General features: G+C 46.1%; 1 protein-coding gene across 5 annotated transcripts in view; it reads right to left on the bottom strand.

Moving 5' to 3' along the window:
• TIAM1 (TIAM Rac1 associated GEF 1) overlaps nt 1-26,283 on the bottom strand; it is a 195,199-nt gene that overhangs the window by 140,229 nt on the left and 28,687 nt on the right. For all 5 annotated transcript variants that reach the window (XM_056327703.1, XM_056327702.1, XM_056327706.1 and 2 more), the window contains exon 2: nt 15,445-15,788. The gene's annotated coding sequence lies outside the window, so the exon portion shown is untranslated. The remainder of the gene's footprint in view (nt 1-15,444; nt 15,789-26,283) is intronic.

Raw genomic sequence — 26,283 nt, 5'->3', positions numbered from 1 at the left:
ACCGAGAGGAAAGGAAGGAATAAGACAAATGGGTTCGGCAAGGTGGTTTTGTTCTGTCTGTGCTGATCACTCCAACTAAATATTGACAGGAATACTACAACTGATGGGAGATGTTGCTCAGAATACACTTTCACTATTTGTTCAAACCAAGACCATGAAAGGGACAGCATAACCCCAGGCCACTGGCTCTTCCATGACACCTGAGCATGGCTGCACCCATGCGTCAGTCAAATCAAGTTGCCCAAAAATGCATCTGATGAAACCAGGTCTATTTTAAGTCACATGGTCTGGGAGTGCTGGTACTATCACAGGCAAGGCAGTGGAACACAGGGCCCAGCAGAGGAAGAGGTGGGATAATATCACGCCCTTCAACCACAACTCTGCAGCATCACAAAATTAAAAAAAAAAAAAAATTAAAAAATCACCCAGATGCTCAATAAGGTAAATTGGGTTTTTTTTCCCCTGAAAAGTAAGCAAAGACAAACAGGGAGCAGGCTGCAGCTGGCCCCAGCCATACTCCCTCAACACCACCAACACTGCTCAGAACAGTTTCTTCCATGTTTTTCCTAACTAGCCTCTAAGGCAGATTGCTGGTTTGGCTTCAGCACCCATGGGGAACATCCAATCCATACCTACAAGCACAGCATCCCACCCCACAACAAGCCATTTCCATTAACCAAGCCAGAGTATCACTAAGAACATTACCCTACCAAAAATTACATGAAAAAAAGAAAAAAAGAGAGAGAAAATAAAAGGCTATAAATGCGTAGGAATAACCCCATCTTATTCTGCTGAGCTGCATCTTCTCTCCACCCTTGCAGCACTGTGAACTCCTCTAACCATGCTGTTTTGCTCTGCCCCTGCAGCCAGACGCTGAGGCGGGCCTTTTGCAGCCCCCCACCTCTGACCCACCACTCCTGACATCCCTTTGTCATGTCTTCCTCTCCCTCTCTCACCTGGCACATTCCCACCAGCGTACAAACCCAGCTGTCATCCCCTCCTCTGAGCAGCACTGGTCCCAGTGCCCTCTGCCCACCCCTGCTCCTGCCGGTCACCTGGGCCTGTTATCTGCACTGCGGTATTCAAACACTGTAAATTTAGGAACATATAGCAGTCTCAGGAGAGGGAAATAAACAAAAAAAAAAAAATAACCATTGCATATATGCCAATGGTTTTATTTAAAACACCTTACACCTGAATCCAGGCACCAGTGACTGCAGATGAAGTCCTTCTCGCCCGGCTGCTGGCCATGCACCACCGCTGCGCCCGCTCCCCTCGTGCCCGCCTCTGCACCTCCCCAGGGCGCCAGCTCCACGTCCTCTGCTTCACCTACTGCCCTGCTCACCCCACGCTGCCTGCCCCACGGCCCCCACCAGCCACCACCCCTCCCCACGCCGCTCCTCCAGCGGCCGCACGCCTGCACCACCCCGACTGCGACTGCCCCGGCGTCATGGCAGGCACGCCGGGCACGCCAAGGCGAGCAGGCGTTTCCAGCGCAGAAGTAACACGGTGCTGGAGGGGCTCACCCAGGGCATCTACAGACTGCTGTCTAACAAGGCCATGGCGAAAGCAGACGAACATCTGAAGAGATATGCCATGACTCGAACTGAAGCCTTGCAGGCCTCAGGGAGAAAGTATGTGATGTGCTGTGATTGCTGTCATGTAGAAGACCAGATTGGATCAGGGTCTTCACCTTTGGTTTCTGTTCTTCAAGCTGCTCTCCAGAGCATGAGCACCTCTTGCAGAAATGCCTCCTGGCTGAACAAGTTCATCTATGCTCACAGCAACACGAACTTGCTTTCACAGATATCTCTGAAAGATTCCCTCTCAAAGGAGGTTCCCAAGGATTCCCGGACAAAGAGCCGCAGGTGCAGATGATCACCACTGTTGTTCTGTCAAGTTTCTATGAATCAACGTATTAAATGGATCAAAGAGGGGAAACCTCCCCTCTGCTTGCATTTCCAGTTCTGCCTTCAAATCAACCTCTCTGATGTGACTGCTTCTCTTTCATTACTGCTCCTTTTGTCGCCTGTCCACAGCTCTGGCCTTCTATTACGCTGTTTGCTACACTACCAGTATTATTTTCTCTGTGCCTACCCAGCCTTTCTCTTCCTTCAAACTCACTCCTTGCACCAGTTTCTCCAAAGACACCTTCTTCCAGTTCGTGTTATTGCTTTCTTTACAGCAGGGTTGCGAGATCTGAGTTTTTACAGGACCGAGCACATCCCTTCCAGACAAAAGTGGCAAATAAGTCCTCTCAGAACATGTGCAACAGCATCAAACAAGATGGCAATATGCAGGATGTTCCCGCACCAGATCACTGTTTATACACATACACAAAAATGCTTCTAAATGCTTTTTGAGAGGGAGGTGGGACCAGAGCGCTCTTCTAACCTACACAGTTCTACAATTCTGTCATCATTGTGCAAACAAAATAATAAAGACTAGAACTGGAAACAGCACTGCTCACTTCACAGCCTACAGCAGAGGTCTTCTTCCTAGTTCTGCTGTAGTGCCACCGTGACCTTTACAATGACATTTCACTTCTCAAAAGATCACAATTCATTCCCATTAATGCAGATAAGACATCAAAGGTCTTCTTCTGCAATGCACCTAGTAATCTATCAATGAAAATCATGATTTAATTAAGTAGATAATTATGACTGCTTAAGACTGAGGAACATCACTACAGTGTAACATATTATTATTGTATCACCTAAAAGAACTTGTAAATATAAACCAACTAAGAGTCCTCACTGCTTAAAAAAACATTCCATATTTTTTCTTCAGTCCTCTTTGATAGGGTAAGAAGGGCTGACATGTAAATAAGCTGCTGAAATGAGGCAGGTTTGACAGCTATTTTGACAGCCTCCTGAGGAGGCTGGAGCTACCCACGACCTGTGCACAAACCTGAGACGGGCACGCGGGCAGGAGGCTGAGCCCCCCAGCCCCATCCCAGCACGCAGCTGCAGGCAGCAGGAGCAGAATGACCGACTGCAGCTGCCGGGTCCACCAGGATCCCAGCAGCGCCAACCACCACAGCTGCCTCTTCAGCGCCAGGGAGACAAAGCTGTCTTTACAAAACAGACCTGGCGAACAAATTCTGGAACCCCTCTTATCACAGGCTGAGATGTGGTCAACGACAAGGAGTTCACTTCCCTGTAGAAACCAAATTTTACTATGACAGACAATTGTGGGCTCTGTCCAGTTTCAGGTGCCTTCCACCAGCATTTCCCGAAGCGACAATTCTGCCCGTAGAAAGTGGGGAGTGCTTCAGTTAGCACCAGTAAGTGAGAAATGATGTTTGGTTTGATAATGTGACTGTCAGTGGGATTTTGAAATGTCACTCCCACACCTAGCAGATGCAGTTGGCTCACTCCTCATTTTAGAAAAATGTACTGAAGTTCCTTTTGTAATTGATGCAAAATGTTTCACAGGGCTGGAGCTTTATTTAAAAAAAAAAAAAAAAGCTCTCATTCCCTTTCAATTTAAAGTCATTTTAATTAATTCTCTTGGACATATTTAAACTCTTCTATCCTTTTTAAAGATGCTTTTGCAGGGACAAGCTATCTCCTTAAGTAAAAACCATATGGCTCCAAGCTGAACTAAAAATGCCCAAAACCAACACAAAAGAGAGAGCTGATGTTTCAAGAAGGTGGATCCTCCACCTATCATCAGTCTTGGCCCTGACTTTGCCAAAACTTACATCTGTGAATAACTCTGGAAGGATAACCAAGACAAACGTTTGTATAATGGGAGCCTGAAAATGTAACTTGTTTTTAAACAGGCATGTAAGACAAAACACAACTGGAATGACAGTATAAAAAAAGATGTGAGAGGAGACACCAAAAACCTGTGGGAGAAAGATGACGTGAATACCAGTTAGTTTTGGTACTTTACCTTACAAGTGAGCTCACCTAATAATTTAAGTTACCAAAACTAATCTACTAGATGAGCTTTTTTTCGGTCCATATAATTTTAATCCATATAAAAATTGTCCCCAAAAGCCTTAAATGCCACAAACCCACCTGCATTCCTCACATGCTCTTTACCCCTTCAAACTTCTTCCTCTTTGGCCAAATGCACGTGGAAGAAGAGGAAAGCTGTACAAAATAGCCCCAAATCTACCCTATCTTGAATCCAGGATATATGAAAATGTGGATTTGAAAAGAAAATTTATTCCCAAGTTAATATTTCACTTGGAAATAAATCTTTGACATTTATCCTGTGGCAACTAAACCTCCTCTCCCTGCAAGGCCTGACACTAAACTTCATGGAAAATGGACCAAGCTGCTAGCAAAACAAACGGCTGTGACATTTTCTAAGGGCCCAGATCTATATACTCATATGCTGGTCTTTAACTTCATCAGCTAAACATACTGGATTTGTTTCTTAAGTTTGGAAAAACACTATTTACCCTCTGTTCCATCAAACAAAGTTTAAAAGCGAACTCAGTTGGTTTTGATATTTGTCCTAAAATTAATGTGATGGTCACTTTATCACCAGCATTTAATTCAGCTGGTTCTTAAAACTCATCACAGTTCTGTAAATTGCTCCTGTTTTCACTGGAGGGTTTGGCTGAATTGTCTTCTTTGACAAAACTGGCTATATAGAAATAACTGCATATATATAGATATGTGTATATATATATATATATATATATACACACACACACATATGTATGTATGTATGTATGTCAGCCCATGAAGTGGTTGCTAACATTTGGCTGGAGAAAGACAATCATGCCCTATACCAAATTCTGTGCAGTTACCTTCCGTTACACACACACTTGGCAGGCTTCCATTATAAAAATTTATGCACTAAAATTAGCACTCACAATTGCAATCAATTGCAACAATCAAGTGTAAGTAATTCAGAAGGTAAAAAAAAAAGTGAGCATGGAAAACAATGTTACAGGACTGCAGTGGTTCCTCTGTTTAGTTATACTTGTGTCCAATAGTGTCTTTCTATCCATCGGTTGTAAGGCTGCAAGCACACAATAAGCACAGCAGTTTCTGAAGAAGCTTCCTCCTGTGATGCCCCAGAACGTTTCCTTGTCATTTCATCTTTGGCACACTCTCCCCATCTTTGGGAAGGATGCTGGGAAGACACCGTAGAAACCCTCCAGTGCAGAAGATGCCCTCCACCATCTCCTCACATCCCAGATTTATCCAGCACCTCTCAGACTGCTTCACATATGTGCACATGCACCTCCTTTTATTTGCCCCTGTTTCTGCAGGCAAGTGACCTGGGCACTGCTGCTCTCTCTGCCCTTCCTCACCCAGGACCCATCCCCGTGGTGCTAAGGGAAGGGATGGTGCAGCTCTGCAGGACCCCCTGTGGCTCGGGGACAACCCAGCCCTGGCCCTACGGATTCTCCCAAGGGCTGAATCCTGCCTCTGGCACTGGCTGTCAAGTAGCCAAGTACAGGGGCTTTCCAGGAGGGGCAGAGAGGGATGGGTCCCCAGGGTCCCCAGAGCAGCACCGGGGCTGCCTGTCACATCGTCGCCTGCAGAGCAGGGACGTGCACATCAACACTTTGAAAACATGAGCCTTATTTTCTGATGTGGGAAAGGGTTTATTTATTTATTTATTTATTTATTTATATAAAAGATATCATAAATACCTTATTTATGATGTGGAAAAGGGTTAAGGGTTAAAAGGCATCTTACCAACAAACAGCAAAGCATTAGGAACACTCCTCAAAAAGATTTTCATGACCGCAAATGACTAAGACAACTACAGTGACTTGGTTGATAAGCTTTTTGGGTTTTATATATCATCCTCTTTGACACAGATGGTATATACTGCGTATGATATGCTGCCAGAGCAGAACTCAAAGTTACAGGCAGCTTTGTACAGATTTTTCCCCCCTCGAAACAACTCATGTAACTAGTAATAAATGTTACATTGTTTGGAACAAAAAGCAGATAATGTATATAAACTTCTCAAAACTAAACACATATGGCAAGAATATGCTAGAGAATATAGAACACTCTAGAGAACACAAATTATGAAAAAAACCCTCTCTGTGTAGTTCAGTGTAAATACTTCAACTCATTGTCTCTTCTCTCCAACATGCACACAAGCAAATCAATGCCTGGCACCCCACTTTAATCTAAGCAGTGTTCCATCATCTATACTAACCATCTACATAACTTCTGGCCTCCGAGAACCTACGTTTTGTACGTCATCACACATTCAAACTGAATTACCTGCTACTGTTTTAATTCACTTCTGGGCTTTGGGTTGTTTTCTTAAACAGGTCACAGCTGTATTATAAAGGAATATAGATAGATAAATAAGCATATGGTATTAAAGGAACATTTTAGTTTTGCAAAGAGAGGAGTAAGAAAAGCTTGCATGGTACAGCTTGATCAAATCAGAAGCAAAGCCCTTGGGTGCTACACATTTGTCTCCATTCCTCAGTTCCTAACAGCAGACGCTCTTCTGACCCAGACCTATCACACTGAAGAGAAAAATGAGCATAAACTCAGCGTTCCCTGTATCATCTAAAATATCTATTAATATATCTATTTACGGTGGTCAACATGAAACCAATTAAGCTGTTCTGGACACAACAGAGCACCCACCAACACAAGTCTAAGAATTTTCCATGGCCGTCACTTGGCTTTGGTCCAAGCACGTAATGTCATTTCTCACTGACATCCTTCTGCAGCATGAAATTCCACAATTCAGATCAGATAAAGCCAAACAGACCTCTCGGCAAAATGTCCAGAGAACCAGCTGACTCTTCAGCAAAGTCTACCATTAAAAAACCAAAGTGTATGGGTGTGACCAAAAATGGATTTAGCGTAATACTGGTTCATATGACACTAAATAGAAGCTGGTGGTATCTAGCACATCTTGCCTTTATTTTATTTTTTTCATTGAACGCACCTGTTCTTCTCATTCAAGATGAGAGCTAAGCTGTTCAAACACCCGAGTTACTTTGCAAGCTATTTCTCTTCGCACACAAGCAAGCCCAGGCAAGAGAATCCATCCCTCCAAAACACAGCTACTCGCAAGAGACAGTGCAGGGCAAAAATTATAAATACGCCCTGTGACTGCACAAATTGCCTCACACTTGGCATTTCAGCACAGTATATTCCATGACTGCTTCCCACCCCACCCCCCCCAAATGCACACTGCAATGGGTTCTAACATTAAACTCTCATCAATGTGTTTTTTTAGCTCACAGACTGAGCCGCACCTGCAGGTTCAAGCTGCTGCACCCCTCCAGGCAAACTAGCTGGCATCAAAAGAAGGTGACTGGCAAATACGCTACCCAAAACCAAGAAGTACAAAAATATTTTTTGATATCAAGAGTCTCAGGTGAGGGGTGAAAGTTTCTTTGCAAAGGAGATGACTAATTCCAGAAGACCCATCCATCCCGTGGCCATTTACCTGGGAGGATCAGATGTGTCTTGGGAAGAAGAGCAGGAACCTGAACCTGGGCTCCCACTTTCTAGCCAAGCCCCATGATCACTGCCAAGGCAATGCTCATCATTCAAGTCCAGAGCAGCTTCTTTACTCCCTCTCCAATCCAAATCCAGTTTTAAACCCAAGCACAGTGAGAACATTTCTGATTTCTTCAAGTTTTATAGGACAGCATTTACATTTTCAATGCAACTGCAATTAAAATTTATGCATAAAACGCAGGGGTGATTGCAAGTTATTTAAAATTCCTCATTTTGAGTTTGCATTAAGAGGAAAAACAACTAGGGAAAGATTTTTTTAAAAATGTATGAGCTGTAAGGGGTAGTTTCAAATGTAGCAAAAAAGGAGATGGCTAGAGGAAAGGATCTGGAGGAGAAATGAAGCTGATAATCAGGAAAGTGCAATATAACAATACACCAGACTGCAGAATGCCCTCCAAAAGCAATGAAAAGATAATCACTGCAAAAAGCATTGCCACAGCAGAAGATGATCAGCAGCTGAACACATCTGTAAATTCTCATGCTCCTGCAGTGCTACAGAAATGCAATGATATCCCAAATATTGGAAATTTCTTAGATTGGAGAGAAAGGAAAAAGAAAATGGCCACACTCCAAAAGTACCTTAAAATATTTCCTGTGTTGATCCGCACAAAAAATAAGTAGTAGCAGAGACTTATATACCCATGTTCTCAGAAAGGAAAGACCTCATTAATTGGCCATCCCATTCCTCAGCCTAGGAAGCATGCTGCCAGGCTGCTCCAGGTACCATGGGCAAAAGGTCCAAGAGCAGCCACTTAAGTAGATAACTTCAAACCTGACATGGCCAACCCAGGCACTACACGTCTTTCAACATCAGGTGCTCACTGAGCAGATGACTGTTCAGATAACGAGCTGTAAACAAAATCATACACATGGATACACAGAAGAAATACTTTGGCTTCAAAGGCATTTTTCTTCAGCGTGTAAACATTGCAGGAATTTCTCTCATGTCTCAAATAGCATTACTCTGTGCACAAAGTCAAATCCACTCACAGCATGGTCTATTTTTGTCCGAACAAGGAGCAGCCTTTAACCGCTCAGACGGACTGCAGTACAACATCTTGAGGTTCAGGGATGCTCTACAATGATGGGATAAACTATTATTGGAAATCTATCTGGTTGCTAGGGCAAATTCATGTAATGATACGCTCCATCCACCAAGCAGAATCTGGTTTGCAAGTCAGAAGAGGAGGAAAAATTAAGATGAGAGATGACTAACCAGGGTAACGTGAGAAACCAAATTAAATGCCATGCTATATAGAAACATGGTTACAGTTTCCATCAAGAATCAGCTGAACTCCTACATGAAACACGCCTGGTTGTTTTGAGCCAACAAAGCCTAGATCACAGGCTTGAAAGAAATTTCAAAAGATTGTACAAGGCATCCTGCCACCCCCAAGGCAGGATTAACGATATCTAAACAGTACCTTATGCAGGGCATACCGCTACTGAATCATACACATTTGTGCATACAGCTCTCTCGTATCAATATTATTTGTCTTTTACAAAAGGGAGTAAATGAGGCAGGCAGAAAAGAACCAGTTAGCCCTCAATTGCATACTACATCTCCTGCAAAATTAGAAAATTATCCCAGATGCTCAAAAGCCTACAAATAACTGATGGATCAGTTTTCTAGGAGCTTTATGCATGGATATCTTCTCATTTTCAGAATTACTGGAGCCTCAGGTCACATCAACCTGCTACACAGCTGGATAGTCTTACGTATTTTATAAAAGACCGTGACAGTTCTTCTATCTGAATTCCAAGCTTTCAGCTCAAGAAATGTCTTTTGAAAGTTAATAGGGCAAAGATGGTAAAGGAATGACAAAGGGGCGGGGGGGGGATGATGGTGTATAAACTATTTTCCATTTTCTCCATGAACAGTGAAGAATGGAAACTTGCATGCTAATGTTCAACACACCAGTTTTGGATGACACGAACTGGAAATGGTTGTATAATTTATATCTTACGGCCATATCTTCTGGTCACTGAACTTAGAACTGAGATTATAAGAAAGCATGAAGATCATGTTCAGGAAACTGCCATACTCTTCTTGGTAGCTGAGCACTTTGCGTGTCAGAAGAAAGCTTCTGTAATTAAGATAGCATCTTCCTTACAACTGAGAACAGAGAATATGTAATTAGGGTTTAAACTGTTGAGGACAGGCTTATAAAATAATCTCACTTAGGCCTCACAGTTAAATGAGCAGTACCTATCAAGACTTGGTCGAACTTAAGCATACCTCACTGGTAACAGATAGCACTCCCAACACAACCCGGCATTGAAACTGAATCAGCGTGCTCTTTTTCCTCCATTTTGACTTCTGAAATAAAAAGGTTCAAACTGATGAGAGATTTAAACACTGCAGAGATTAGGAATCAAGCTGAATTCATAGAGCCACCAGACTTAAAGATTACTGCCGTAATCCGCAGGAACGATGCTAAAAGCAGAATGACTGCCAAGACTGAAGCTGAAACCTTCGCCGCAGTTCCGGGCACATTTCAAGGCCTCTGGTCAGCGCAGGCTGCAACTGTCTTCACTGGAATAAATAGGAATGAGGCAACATGCAAGACACCAATTTGTTCTTCTGTGCCAACACAGCGCACCCGCAGCCTCCTGCCTTTTACCCAAGGGCAGCATTCAAATGGAGGTCCATCTGACTCGTTTGTTTATGTTTGGGCTGTACATTCCTCACATACATGTGTGTGACACAGGGATCCCCTGTAAGGGTTGTCCCTGCCCATAGGGTGGCACAGCCCTGGCAGAAGGTATAGACATGGGGCTCCAAGGGACAGGCTGGTACACCAAACCAGGCAGCAAGCCCTCCCCGTTTCTACTGAACACACAGAGCGTCAGTGCCGCTCAGAGCTGAAGCAGCAGCCCTCCTTTTGCTCCTCTGCTCAGGAAACAAATCAACTCTTAATCAACGCAGCATTTGGGCAAGCAAAGATAAGGACCTGGCTGAACTCTTCCGAGATCAAACTGCAGCTGCCTCCAAACCCTCATCAGCCATAACACTAAACACAAGATTTTGTACTCTTCCAGCTGCCTCCCAAAAACCTCTTCAAATGGGATTGCTTTATACATGGGATTTCCCTAGCCAGTCATAAAACGCTGGCAATTCTCCACATTCACAGCGTGTTCTGCTGTGTGAGCTCCAGTTGAGTCACCTGCACCACTTGGAGGCAAAGCACAAGTAAGAGTAACATGCTCCTGAGTTTCTGCAGTGATCCACAGGTGCTACTCAGGCCCTGCAAGGACCATATCCTGCACGTGGGTACACACATGCAGCAGTGTAAGAAACAGTCTTGTTCACTTTAGGTACTGCTAAAGAGGCTAATGCTTCTAAATAACTCAATTTTAAAAAATGGGGCTTAAATACCATTGAAACCTAAGATCATAAAGAGAAAAAACACAAGTGCACATGGCTCCTAAGAAACAAAACGGCTTTTCAAAACAGGATTTCTCTGACATGCTCCTAAAGAAAGCTTTTTACTTAAACTGTTATCAACTGAAGAGCAGGAGAAAGACTTCAACAAATTTGTCAGTAAATACTCCCATTCTGTACAGGTAAAAAAACTGACACAAAAGTAATCTAATAACTTTCTAAACTGATAAGATGTTATTATAAATTACAACACATATGCACATGTGATATTTGTATATGAACACATACATGTATCACAATGTATAGCTTTTTTAAAAAACAACTTCAGGAGAGAGTTTGGTCATACGATGACCTACCTGTGCAGAAAAGACTAAAGGGGAATAAAATCTCTAATCCAAGTGAAATCCATCGCCGCTGGGAGACCCATCCTATTGACAAAGATCAGAGAGGGAATGAGGAGACCCAGCTTTTATTTCCTGCAGCATCACATCCTTCTGGGCAGCACCATCACATCTCCCCAAGCCCTTGCCGCTCCTTCAGTTGTCCTTACAGTCAGGCTGGCAGCTTATTTATGGAAATGGCTCACCTTTGCTATGGGTGTGAACATTTACCTGCACTAATGTCCTCATCTCCCTCCAAATGGCCCCACACACAGATAAACTGCCTTCTCTTTTCTGCTTCCTGGTTAAGAGAATATGGATTAATAAATATTGGGCCAGAATCTGCCTGTAGTTTTTACTGGACTGCATAAATGGTTAAAATTTTCCTAGAGCACCAAGAAGCTTGTGGGGAGGACACAAAATGCACAACTGCACGTGTGTAAGATTAGGGAAGGAGGATGGAAGGTACCAGGAGGTCTGAAATATTTTCAGTGAGATACATACACAGATTCATCCAATCTCCTGACAAGTACTCTGACTTTAAAAGGTGCTTTAATCTGTCTTACATCTATATAAACACAGATCATAGAAACAATTGTATATAGCAACCTGGGAAAAAAGAATACTGGTATCATCTTTCACTTTATAGCTTTATGTTGGAGAGGAGGGAGGAGAAGGAAAGAGGGAAGTAAAGTAACCACGGTCAGCATCACAGCTCGAGGTGAACAGGCCTGTTTCTTTTGTTACCTCGGGTCATCAGGATAATTAAACCCTTTATAATAGCCACTGATCCACATCAGGCAGCACATATAACTGCAAGCCAACCTAAGCTGCACAAAAGAGTAGCTACGCATTGCAAAATAACCTCTGTGCCTTGCTCAGCATTTTTGGGACAGATTCTGATGCTGCTACTTCAGCAGCACTGTACCACGCTGACTGTCCAGACTGACAGACAGCCTCAGCCCATGCTGGCCACAGAACGCTGCTCAGGGAGGTCCAGTGCCATTTCGGGAGCAAGGTGGCACCCCAGTGTCTGAGGCACAGCCTGCCCCGTGATGGCTGGGGGACTCTGAGGTTCAACCACAGCTTGGACGCCGCACACATTTTTGGAAGAGCGGTGGAGTTGATGGAAAGGTCAGTCTGAGTCGCTGCACTTCTGTTTGCACCCCTCCCTCCCCCAACTGCAGAGTTTCTAAATTAATCTGGGTCTTTAGCCTTGTCGGCTTTTATTGCCATTTCTTAAAGAAAAACCCAGCTTTCATGCTACAAACTACAGGGCTGAAATCCCCAGACAAGTTTAGTAAGTGCTTCTTGCAATTCGCCTTTGCCCTTATTCATCTGAGTGTACTCCCTTAAGTGTCTCCTAAAAATCTAAGATAGGAAATGCGCTTAGTTTCTTCTTTATTTTCCCCTCTCTGCAACGTTTTAATCAAAACGCGCCAGCCAGCTACATCCAGCAGTCGCGGGGTGGATGAGAACAGCACCGCTTTGTACAGATTGCACTCGACAAGTCACATCAGCAGGGGTGCAGCCTGAACCAATACCTCCCCTTCCTCCCCAAATCCTGACCTCTGCTGCTCAGAGGTCTCCGACTTAGGAGATGCCAGGGGGCAAGAAATCCCGCTTCTGTGCATTGTTAAAACAAGACATTGTTAAAAGGAAAATTCCACGGGGTTTTGGTTGGGTTTTTTTTCCTAAATCCCTGACAAGGAGATCGTGTGTGTATAACCCACAGCAGAAATAACCCTAAGTCTACCAAAATCAAACAGGAATTTACTGACCAGCTTTCACATGCTGCAGGGACCAAGCCAAAGCCTAGGAACTTGCACTGGCTGACCCATGGCAATGTAACACCTTTTCTATTTCAGTTTCACTTAAGCACAGGAAGGGGGGGAAAAAAATCAGTAGAAACGTGTTTTAACTAATAACTGGAAACTTTCTGTTAAACTAATCAGAGCACTGTACTTGGGTAGGGGTGTGCTACAGCTTTCTAGGATGCAGTAACCAACCAAACACAACCATGGGCTCCTGGCAGGATCAGCTGCTCAGCTGCAACAGTACGCATCTGTTAGCGCTGGCAAATTACAACTGGAAAGTATTAGGGAGGGCTGATTAATTGCTACAATATGAAATTTCCATGCCTTCATTTTACATTAGCAGCTTTGCAGTTAGCAAAACACAAAGGAAAACCAGAAACGGGGCGAGTAGAGAGTAAGCAACACCTCTCAGACATGGCCAGGAGCATCCTCAGACGATACTCCCTTTTCAGCAGAGCTTCAGTTTTCATCAGAACCAAAGGAGGCCTCCATGCTTTCAGGCTTTGCCGAAAACACCACAGGTGGCAGCCGATGCTCCAGAGCCCCCTGACAGCCCCAGTGCCCCTCTCAGTCACAGGGGGAGGCACGTAGGGCTGGTGCCCTGGAGGCATGTGGGACCACTACGACCACAAGATGGGTTGAGGCAACACCATCCATCCTCCTTCTCCACCTCCCTCATCTCCTCCCTGCAAAAAGGAGGGGTGAGAGTTATGCGGCAACTCCAAGGCTACAAAACAGCTTGCTTCGCAGCCCCCTCCCTGCCCAGCCCCTGGCACCACATGTAGGGACCAGCCACCTCTAAAAAGTGGAGGCCATCAAGAGCTACCCTTCACCTTACCAGAGTACAGGAGTGGGCCCACGCACAGGCACCTGAATGGGCATGGGGGCCAGTGCCAGCCATGGGAAAATCCCAAAATCCCTTGTCAGAGGGCAAGCTCACCACCAGCCCAAGGCACAGGGGCACGGTGCATGGAGATGCTGGTGTCGCAGGCTTCCTGCCAAGATGCTCAGGTCTGACCCACCAGCACAGAGGCAATTTGCACACGCTGCCAAAGCGGGAAGTAGGAAACCCCACCGTGTCTTCCTCCCCAGATGGAGTAAAGCAAGACGACGGCTCTGTTGTTGCCTCCCCTGCATCCCTTCCTCTCCCCTCTGCACACACGTAGTGACTTACTTCCAACACACTTCGCAATATGAACTCAAGATGAACAAAAGAACAAAAACTCTTCTCCTCTCCTCTGGAGGGAGGGGGCAAAATTCAGAGTTCAGTCTGCCACTCCACTGCTAGCTGGCACCATCACTGCCAGTGCCACACGGGCCACCGAGCACTGGGTAATTTCACACACCATATGTGCAGCAATCGGGAAGCGCTGAGAGCACGGGGCTGGAAGAGCTGCCACTGCCTGCAAATCAGCAGTGCTATAGGGAGGGAGAAGCAGCAAAACAACATCCAGAAGTAATCTGTCACATGAAGTCTTTCCAAGGTGACGTAACACCCCAGACATGCCCCCAGTCCAATGTGAAAGGCGTGCGGACACAGGGCATGTTTCAGCATCACCTACCTGCACATGCAGCGCTGCTGGCTGTGATAAACCCAGAATGCAGCATCCAGCCCCACCACCATGCAGCCCCTGGGCAGGGGTTTTGGGGGCCAGCATCCCACACGGTCACAGGCAAGGTGAGGGCAGCACACCCAGGTGCACTGGACACACGGCTGGTTGCATGCCGTGCACCTGGCTGAGCCTGGGGGCTCTGCCCCATCTCCCCAGCCTACAGCCATACCCTGGGATCTCTGCCTCCAGCTGGGACACCCACCAGGATGTTTCCAGGACTGCCACTGATCGGGATCCCCATCAGGCAGGAAAGCAGGGTGCAACTAGAACAGTCCTCAGCAGGTGTTGGTGATGCACACACCAGGTGCAAGGGTTGAGCATCCTCTTGCCTGTGAGGAGAGACCCCCTCCTTGCAAGGAGATCCACCAGTGGGAATACAGCATTGCCAAGCTGCAGGCATCAAAACCTTGAGGTCTACTTCATACCTGGGGTTTTCCAAGTTGGGTTTTTCTGTTGTTTTTTTAACAGCTGCTGGGTCCATGTGACAAATTTTAAGCAAGTGAGACTCAAATCCTCCTAATTAAGAGGCACAGAAACTGGGGGGGGAAGACATGGACTGACACCACCACAACAGACACCCATACACTTAAAACTGTAAAAACCTAAGCCGTAGAACAGCACAGTTGTTCTTGTCCCAGAAGCAGCAAAGCTTTATTTTTATTTTTTTCTTTCTTGAATATACCTTAGTCATTGAAGAAAGAGAGAGAAAAAAAAACCCTTTAAAGATGAAGTTTTAAGAACATGGTCTGATACATCATTTGTACTCACCTTGGCAAGATCTCCTTTCCTCCTTTCAAAGGTCTGACAGCTTCCAGGTGAATACAGCAGCTCCAGAAAGAGAGCGTTTGACAGTACTATCTGCACAAATACACCTTGAAAGCAGAGGGTCTGAGTTTTTCTCCGAGTAGTCCTATTAACGAATTTTGGCCTTCACAGTTCTCCAGTTGGCTTCTCCTTAGCAGAAGGGTCTGGATGCGAGTTGCAGGGCAGTGCTGGGACAAGCACAAGAAGCCTCTCTGGGGAGCTGGGCTCCAGCAATTGGGGGTGCAGGGCTGATGCCCCAGATGGCTGCGCCCGGGTCAAGCCTCACTGTCAGGTACCAGCACACTCCCCTGCGCAAAGAGCAAACACAGAGCTGACATGTACAGCCTTCAGCTACGGTGCAGCATTTTGCTTGTGTTTTACATAACCATTTATGACTGTTACTCAATAATGAAGGAGCGCTTACCATGGAAACTACGAGGAGGTATTTCATTTAAGATACAGAGCACACTTTTTAAGTAAGAGCTGTTCATCTCTAATATGCAAACATCTGAACTGCAGTCAAGGTTTTACATTTAGATGCGTTTCCCAGAAGACGGCTAGTCCTACTTGGAAGCTATGTACTGCACTGCACACTTTAAAACAAAGAATTTCTAAATTTTTCCTCCCTAAAGCTAAAAAGCCAGGTGAAACGAAGGAATGGATCCATTCCTTTATGTAGCCATTGTAGGGTTCAGCACGAAATGCCATTTTCTGCTGAGGCCCCACGAGACTGTAGCAGCTTAGCAGGCTGCCAGCCTATATCAGCCCCCCCAAACTGCTAAGCCTCGAGGACTGGTCCCAATCCTGTACGGTCCGCAGACAGTCGGTAAGTGACCTAGTAATCCAATTAGGCAGCAACACAGGCTGTCCAAAGAAATAAAACAAAAGGAAACGAGGAAGGAAAAAGTAACAGGAAAGAAGCTATGCCTAAAGCAAAGCGTATCCTCATTACTCCCCTAATCTGCAGCTGCAAGCAGGAGCTTAGCTGGGTGCCCAGTGCCTGGGAGAGGGGGACAACAAGCTACAGAAAGCCCAGCTCGCACCCCGGCCTGGAAACCCCCTGCCACCAAACACAAGAGCTGCTCGCTGGCTGTATGGAAGACCGGGCAGATGAGATAGCCCCTTCCAGCCATCCTGGTCGGTAGGGCTTTGCATCGTTTCTCCAGCCTGTTGTAGCTATTTAAAGGGCTATTCTGGCTTTTGTCGGACCACGTTCAGCCATTGCCAGGTATTCTCAGCACGTTAGGCAGAAAATCACGTGGCTGCAAAGGGACAGGGGAGGGACATCAAGATTACTTCTTCTGAACATGGCTGGGTGGCAGAGACTGCTCCCATGAGCACTCCCTCAGGGTGCCCATCTCTGGCAGCCTAACCCACCAGGCACCCAACTCCGAAGGGTATCCCATCATTTTCAGAGGATGCCCCACATCTAGCACAAACACAAACAAGTACACGAGATACCACCCGTTCACCTTTAAAGGTCAGAACCCCTGGGAAGAGACGGGAAAGGCAACTGTGTGACACACAAAACATCACAACTGCAAAAAGGGGATTTCTGGTTAAAACAGAAGTTTAACCAGCCAGTGGTTTTCACACACCTAAGAAATGAGCATGGCCAAAGTTTTAAAAACATGTTTTAAGCAACCTCCTAACTGAGCTCTGGCTTCCGCTGGGCCATAAGATGACTACAAACCCAAACACAGAGCAAGAGATCTCAGCTGCCGATGGATTTGTTTGTGGGTGTGAAAGCTCAAAAGCACAGAACCTATCGCATCAGCTTCCGTGCTGGAGGCCCAAACAACAGCATTATCTGGGGTTTTGGAAAACAACAAAAGAAAGAAAAAAAGCCTTATGAATACCATTGCTCTGGAAAATTAGCATTTTTAATAGGAAAGTAAACATGAGGCTTGTTTTATATGATGATAACTATCAGCATGTCAGAGTTTCTTCCATGGTTCCTCCATTATCATAACAAAAGCTCTTGTGCTGAGCATCTTGGTTGAACTGCAGGAGTTAAAAATACATAACATTCCAACTTCTTAGAGATAAATTTGCAAACAAGAAGTGATGAGGATGCACTCCTACCACTGATTTCTTTTATGAATAACTTTAACAGCACTTTAAGTCTGAAGAGAGATGCAGTTATTTTATCAAGATCGACCTGTAATCCAAGATCAAAGTTTGAAAGCAAGAAAAAAAAAGAAAGAAAGAAAGGAGCTGGGCATCCATCTCTGGCATAGAAAAATCCTTCTCCTGAGCATTATCATAAAGGACTTGCTTTTCCTCTGTATCCTGTGACATGACCCTGCCTGGCATTGTCTATCAATGAAGGTTGCTTCATTGAGGCACTGGCCTCTCAGTAGCCGTTTGCCACGCTACCAAAACCTTGGCTGAGTGTGCCCAGGCCCTGTTTCAAGACAGAGCGGCTCCTGCACTGGTCCAGCTCCTGTGCCAGGCACTCCTCTGGACCAGAGAAGACCTGGAGGCAGCCAAATTGCCCTCCCTGTCTGAGGCCAGACGTGCAGCTGCTGAAGCCCATGACTGCCCAGCCACAGACAGGTTTTTCCACCACAAGGGTGCCCTGGCACGGGGTGCAGCCCCTGGGGGCTCCTCTATGCACCAGCGCAAGGGGCTGCCCAGCAGCAGCAGGGGCAGTGCCAGCCTCCCAACGCAGCGGGGAGCACGGGCCCTGGCACACAGAGTGGCCCCAAAACAGGTTCCTACATGTCCCCCGCTGTGGGCAGGGAGGGACGAGCAGCTCAGGACTCCAGCAGGCAAACCTCAAACGCTGCAGGTTCGCCCGAGCCATGGCGCAGTGCTCATGGCATCGGCTACATGATGAGTCTAGGGAGTGACCAATTTTGCAGCGAACAAAATATTTTTCCACCCTCTCCACGGACAATTAGCAACACAAGCCTGAAACGTCAAAAACCGACTCTTAATTACCGAAGTCAGCACTTAATGACTCCAATTACATTTCTACTGATTTCTGAAAATTGGATTCTCCACTACACTTGCTGTGTTTAAATTAGTTCCTTACCTCATTCACGGTAATTATACTTTGACAAACCAAATTAAAATACAGTTGAGATTTGTAAAATCCTACTAAAAAATAGTGGAGATTTAAGAATAAAAAAATGTCTTAAGGTAACTGCCATCCACATATTTCATTGTCCTCTCTTCAGAGCAGGAATGCAGAGGGTTAAAAGATGACAGAGATGCAAAGGACAGGATTCTGCTACAGAAACAGTGTTTTAGTAGTAGGAAACAGTGGTTTATTTAGTTCTGTGATAGCAACTCACTGCCTTATCACCCTGTATCACAGAAATTAGCTTCTCCTTTTATCCCAAACACCAACAAAACTTACTTTTCTCAGGCTCACCATCACCAGTACCACAGAGGACTCCAGGAATGAGGAGATTCACATGTGCGTTTATTGGTAGGGAGCACATTTCTCACTCACAACTAACAGCTCTCTCTATCTAACTTGCATGCTGAGACCCTAGTAGCTACACCTACCTTCAAAACACGACTATGTGGGTGTTTGCTACAGGCCACCCGATCAGGAAGAGGAAGTCAGTGAGGCCTTCTACAGACAGCTGGAGGTAGCCTCATGATCACAGTCTCTGGTTCTCATGGGAGACTTCAACTCCCCCAGTATCTGTGAGCTGGGCTCACGCAGTCCAGGAGGCTCCTGCAGAGCACCGATGATAACTTTTTGACCCAGGTGGTGGTGGAGCCAATAAGGCAAGGTGTGCTCTTAGATCTTATATTCACAAACACAGAAGGACTGGTTGGAGACATGAAGGCTGGGGGCAGTCTTGGCTGCAGTGACCATGAGATGGTGAAGTTCAGGGTCCTGCATAGAGGACGCAGGGCAACAAGTAGGACTGCAAGGCTGGAATTCAGGAGAGCTAAACTGGCCTCTTCAGGGACCTGCTTGGAGGAATCCCATGGGTCAGGGCTCTAGAAAGCAGCGGGGTCCAAGACAGCTGGCTAATATTCAAGCATTACTTCCTCCAAGCTCAAGATAGGTGAATGGCTATAAGTAAGAAAGCAAGCAAAAGGGGCAGGAGGCCTGCAGGGATGGGCAAGGAACTTCTGGCAAACCTCAAACAGAAGAAGGACGTTTACGAGATGTGGAAAGAGGGACAGGCTACTTGGGAGGAATACAGGGATGTTGTCAGAACATGCAGGGAGGCAACAAGGAAGGCTAAGGGTCTGTTTGGAACTAAATCTGGTGAGGGACATCAAGGAGAACAAGAAGGGCTTCTTCAAATACATCAGCAGGAAAAGGATGACCAAGGAAAATGTGGGCCCACTGCTGAATGAGGTGGGTGCCCTGGTGACAAAGGACACAGCAAAGGCAGTTACTGAATGCAGTCTTTGGTTCAGTCTTCACTGCCAAGGCCAGCCCCACGGTTTCCCATACCCTAGAGGCCAGGCAGAAATTTTGGACAAAGGAAGACCTTCCCTTGGTCAAGGAGGCTCATGCTAGGCATCGCTTAAGCAAACCTGACACCCCCAAATCCATGGGCCCCAATGGGATATAACCCAAGTGTTGCAGAAGCTGGCAGATGTTATTGCCATGCCACTCCCCATCATCTTTGAAAGGTCATGGCAGATAGGAGAGGTGCCTGAAGACTGGAGGAAAGCAAATGTCACTCTAGCCTTCAGAAAGGGCAAGAAGGAGGATCCAGGAAACTACAGGCTGGCCAGACTCGCCTCCATCCCTGGAAAGGTGATGGAACAGCTCATCCTGGAGGTCATCTCTAAGCATGTGGAAGAAAGGAGGGTCAGCAGGAGGAGTCAGCATGGACTCACCGAGGGGAAATCATGCCTGACCAACCTAACAGCCTTCAATGACTGAACGACTGGCTGAGCAGACCGGGAAGAGTGGCGGACGATGTCTGCAATGACCTCAGCAAGGCTTCTGACACTCCCTCCCATGACATCCTCCTATGTAAAAGTCTGCACTAGATGAGTAGACAGTGGGGTGGATCGAGAACTGGCTGAATGGCAGAGCTCAGAGGGTTGTGGTCAGGGGCGCAGAGTCCAGCTGGAGGCCTGTAGCCAGTGGTGTTCCCCAGCGGGCAGCACTGGGTCCAGTCCTGTTCAACGTACTCATCTATGACCCGGATGAAGGGACAGAGCTGGAGAGCTGGGTGGAGAGGAACCTAGCGACGTTCAACAAAGGCACGTGCAGGGTCCTACACCCACGGAGGTACAGCCTCAGGCATCAGTACAGGCTGGGGGCTGACCTGCTGGAAGGCAGCTCTGGGGAGAAGGACCTGGGAGTTCTGGTGGGCAGCATGTTGCCCATGAGCCAGCAGGGTGCCCTTGGGGCCAAGAAGGCCACTGGGATCCTGGGGGGGCATTAGGAAGAACGTGGCCAGCGGGCTGAGGGAGCTCTGCTCTGGTGAGGCCACATCTGGAGTGCTGTGTCCAGTGCCAGGCTCCCCAGTTCAAGAGGGACAGGGAACTGCTGGAGACAGTCTAGCACAGGGCTACGAAGATGACTGGGGGTCTGGAGCATCTGCCTTGTGAGAAAGGCTGAGAGAGCTGGGCCCGTTTAGCCTGGAGAAGGGAAGACCGAGAGGGGATCTTATCAACGTCTACAAATATCTTAAGGGAGACTGTGAAGAGGACAGGGCCAGGCTCATTTTGGTGATGCCAAGCAACAAGACAAGGGGCAACGGGCACAAACCGAAACACAACAAGTTCCACCTGAATATGCGGAAGAACTTATTTTTTGAGGATGACAGAGCACTGGAGCAGGCTGCCCAGTGAAGTTGTGGAGTCTCCTTCCCTAGAGACATTCAAAACCCACCTGGACACGACTTTGTGCAATCTGCTCTAGGTGAGCCTACTTCAGCAGGGGGTGGGACTAGATGATCTCCAGACGTCCCTTCCAACCCAAACCACTCTGTGATTCTATAGGATAAGCATGCCTTCTGCAGGATGCAGTTGCTCCCATTTGGGGATGCCTACCCTTTATGAGGGAATTATTTCAAGTTCCTCCTCATAATTAGTATTAGAAATTGAAAAGGACAGGAGAGTAAGCAGCATATTTCAAGAAACTAAGCAACCAATGGAAAGAATGCATAAAAATGTAGTCTTTTAGGGAAAGCCTCTACACGTATTTAATTCACATGATACAGAAAGCAGTGATTTCTCCAAAGAGAATGCCGCTCCATACATTTTTCCTCCGAAAGAGGAAGGAAAAACCAGTAACAGCCCCTAACCCCTTTGCCAATCTCAAAATGGAAACATCCGAAGCACATACCCTTATGTTGCAGCAGCCTGGCAATAGCCATGGGACTTGTCGAGCATCCACAGTAACTACGGCGAAGCCAAGGTGTCCATGCCAGCACTGCGGGCAGCACTGCAGTCCGGGCAATACAGTCACAGGAGTGTGTCGCAGCACCTGGACAAATTAATCCTAATCCCTGCAGGACCAGAGCCATTTCGGGAGCCAGCTACCTGGCACTGCATCTCGAAGGACAGGTGGGCATTACACTGGCTAGGAGGTTAGTACACTGAGCAACCACCCCCAAAGTTAGCTGATGGAAAAATTAAAGAAAGCTTTCAGGTTTCTGAGGGATCACAACTGCCCCAAAGGAGCAATGACAACAAGTCCGAAGCAGCCTGGAACCGATGTGGCGTACCATCCTCTAGTTCCTTATGGCAAAGCAGTAAGGCATCGCAAAGCCCCCACCAGCTCACTACAACTAGAGAGGAATACAAAGGAAACCATCCACACATGTTCGATGTGTATAGTGTTAATTCAAGAGGCAAGAGGGCAGATTTACAGGGTCATATTTTCACTTCGGTATAGGGATATAATATGCCACTGTCACAGCTACTTCTTGCAGTAATACCTTTTCATTATGTTTGTTTCTGCTTTATTTTTATTCTCATCCTTTAAGGATACCCATTACTCAGCAGTAGTTGTTGGATTTTATGTTCACATATGGTTTAAAGAGGTGGTTGTTTAATGTTCCCTATATGTAAATAACTACGTGCTGTTTTAGTCCCTGCTGCGCAAGTGGAGGAATGATTAGACTATAAATCTCCAATACAGAAATGTGTCAAGTTGTTTTTCATCTACTAATCTATTAGCACCTACTCTGGGTTACATTTTCTATCTTTTACCTATGAATCCCCACTGCTTTTAATGAACACATAAAGCAACCAGCAACAGGCAAAACCAGCCCAAAAAGCAGGACTCAAGGGGAGCAGCCAGCAGCCTGGGTGCAGCCCTCTGGCAGGCACCCCTCTGCCTGGAAGCAGGGCTTTCGCCACCACCGGTGCAAAGCCAAATCCAGTGTGGCAATGCCAAGGGGGCCTGTGTGTTGAGATGCCTGGGGAACCCCCCACGGCACAGTCGAGAGCAGGGAGCCTGGGGAAAGGCCACATGGGACAACATGGGATAACACAGCACCCACTGCCACCACCTGTGCCGGTGCCGCACACAAGCAGAAGCCACTGCACAGGGAGCTGGCTTCACCCCAGCAAAAAGCAACCATGGGACAACACATGCAAACAGCAGTGCAGCACTGCACGGTAAGAGCCACGAGGAGCAGACACCTACATTGTAGATGGTTCTCCTTTTACTCTCTTTGTGGCATAGCCCTAGTGCTGCTACTAGAAGCGAACACACATTTTTCAGTGTAATTTATCATCTTTTTCATATGGCTGACAGTGTTCATTTCAAATCAAAGCTCCCATGCCAAGCACATTAAACCCATTTTTACTTTTCAAAAGTGAATGCCATGAGAGCCAGAAGCAGCATTAACATAACCACTAACAATTCCAGCTTGTTTGATATCAGAAACCAGCACATAGAATAATCTTTTGAACTCTCCAAGGTGGAGAAACAGTCTTTAAGTAAATAAAGAGGAGATACATAATTTGTTGCTCAGCCGGTCTCCCTTCCTTGCTGAGCCACGACAGACCACAGAACACACTCCTGCTCCCTGCCACCTCCAGCCTGATTCTCCCAGGCCTTTCAGTGCAAAGGAAGAAGAGTAGAAAGCTCACACCGACTATCAAGCAAGCATCCTATAGCCACAGGTAAATGCGCAGCAGACCTTTCATCACAAGCACTCCCAAGCAGCCCACACTGCAAGCCACAAAGTGCTTGCCCAACAAAAAAAACAGGCCTGTACTGCAGAAGGTGGAAAGCCTTAATAAACTATGATGTACCACTGAAAGCAAGCAGGAAACATGGCAGGCAGCAGCAGCAGCATCCAATTTCTTTCAAAAAAACCTCCTGTTTCATCCTAGGAGGGTGATCAACTGGCTGCAGTGCACGGGAGTGGGGTAGTGAGCAGTGGTTGCTGCCACCGCAATCCAGCAGCAAAAATGCCCGTGTAATTGGCACCACTGCGAACAAGCACTCCATGCAACCACCCGCCCTGGGTAGGTCAGTGTAGAAATCAATCTCTGGTGGCAAACAAACAAGCAAAACCAGGAAAAGCCTCAGAAGGCAGAAATTGGGACATTTATCAAGAAGCCAGGAAAGAAGGAAAAATCTTCGGCCTGTGGAAGCTGGCAGAAGATAGCCTGAAACTGCATATTAATTCAATTTATACAAATGTAGTCCAAGCTATCAAATTTGGGCATAGTCTTTTAGGGAAAGCCTCTACATGTATTTAATTCATATGATACAGAAAGCAGTGATTTCTCCAAAGAGAATGCTGCTCCTTAAATTTTTCTTCTGAAAGAGGAAGGAAAACCCACTAACAGTCCTTCTGTAGTTAGGAGACACTGGAGTGACTGCAAGAGCTATGGGATTCAAAAGATGCTCCAAATCAATGCCGCAATACAAGGACGGGAAGAACCCCAAACTGCTCACGTTTGACTTCTTCCATTCCCATCCCACTCCCACCCTCTCTGAGTATACTAATGAGGAATCCTTGCCCAAATCCAGTCCCAGCAACTGATTTCTGCTAACCTAGTTACCCTGCAGCTCTAACAACAGATGATGGATCTCATTTCCTGCCCTAGCAGCCTCTGTTGTGTGGCATTGCTCTGCATATTAATGATTCTTAATGATACCTAAAAGCATCTGCAAAGTCTGAAGTATGGATTTTACCACTTAGTCCAAAGCCATAAAAAGCCGATAATAGTAAAGTATGTTTAATGATCAAAACCAAGAAAGGAAAGCATTCATTAAGACATCCTCTTAGCTCTTGTGGAAAGGGGCACTAAGATGATTTTTCTCCTGGACCAGTGGTGGCAGGTGAGTAAGGTGATGAGTACTATAAGCCTGCAGGAGACCTTTTAAAAATAAATATGTATTTTCTAGGTTGGCAGGGAATAAGCCTATTCAGCGGAAGCAGAAAGGAGGGAAAAAAATAATGGTCAAAGGAGTGAAGGAAAAGACCTGCCCACTTGCCTGTGACATTGTCAGCTTCGGACAGTGATGGAAGATTAGTCCTTAGGGAAATAAATCACCTCCAGTCAGAGCTCCTGGAATTCAGTGCTTCCCATGACTGCTGAAGAGGTGCTGTCAGCTGATCCTTATTTCTCAAGTTTGGGATGATGACTGGGGTGGCGAAAGGCTCAAAAGAAGGGTTAATTAAACAAAGAAGCAAATAGGCAAGAGCCTTTAGAAATTGATTAGACAATGAAAGTAAATGACTTGGCAAAACAACCTTGATTTCACTGCCAGAGTTATAAAATCATCTAAGAGATGGAGTGCTGTTTTAATGATTGATATTCTCACTTATGTTCCTGCAGAAATGATAAGTACTGGGACACTTATTGGGGTAAATGAAATCACAACCCAGCCACCTCCTTTTCTACTCTGTCAAAGGAGAAAAAGCTGCCAAGGATCTCTTCATCCAGAAACCAAAGCACCACCAAGGACTTAAGTAAATGATCATGTTGCTCAGAATGATCATAAAGCTCAGAAAAATATATTCATGAAACTCATATGCCATTTGTCATTTCCTTGCTTGCATGGGTGCACCACCATTCAGGTAGGGGACTAAAAACAGAAACCCACCTTCCCCCAGCATTTCCGCTGTATAGCTAGACTCTGCATTTTCCACTCTCCCATGCTATCTATTTCTGTTTGTTTGGGAAGTCATATGGCCAGGGTAAGGCCCAGAGCCTTGGGAAAAAAAATATGTACAACACAGATCATGTCTATGTTACCTATCCAATGGTTATTTAATGCTCTTTTGTAACATACCAGTAAAGAGAAGAGACTTCAGTCCAATTTCATAACACTGAAGTCTGGAATCATCATGTTCATGAGGACAGAACTACAACTGGTATAAATTTACTTACCACCACCACAAATCCCAGCATCATAATGCTGAAATATTCCAGCCATCAGAGCAGCAATGTTGCAGACTGCCCTGCATTTTTAACCTCGATTGTACGTAATTGTTACTCACTGACCCATTCTCTGGCAGCCCTTGGCTGGAGTAGGTTGCTAAGCGACCCGTTTTCGCTCCAGATACTTTTTAAAGCTAGTTTAGAGATGGCCAAAAGTCAACAAAGTGAGTATTGAGACTATTGCGGACAGATCTGAGGTGGAAGTGCAAGTGTAGGCCGGAAGGAGACTAACCTGCACCTCTATTGTTACCCACGTAATAATATTCTCTGCGACTTTGCGACACGTGCAAACCCCTTGCAGAAGCCCTGCCGCAGCCCCCACACAGCTCGCACACCTCCTGACCCGCAACATCGATTGGCTCCTGCTTCTGAACAACTCCTGGGCAACTGCCAGCACCAGAAGAGACGAGTTGAGGAGCCAGACATCCACGCTCGCTCCACCAGGGAGTT

Source organism: Falco biarmicus, chromosome 2, assembly GCF_023638135.1.
Source record: "Falco biarmicus isolate bFalBia1 chromosome 2, bFalBia1.pri, whole genome shotgun sequence".
Classification (NCBI taxonomy): Eukaryota; Metazoa; Chordata; class Aves; order Falconiformes; family Falconidae; genus Falco; species Falco biarmicus.
This window is presented reverse-complemented; position numbering and strand designations above follow the sequence as displayed.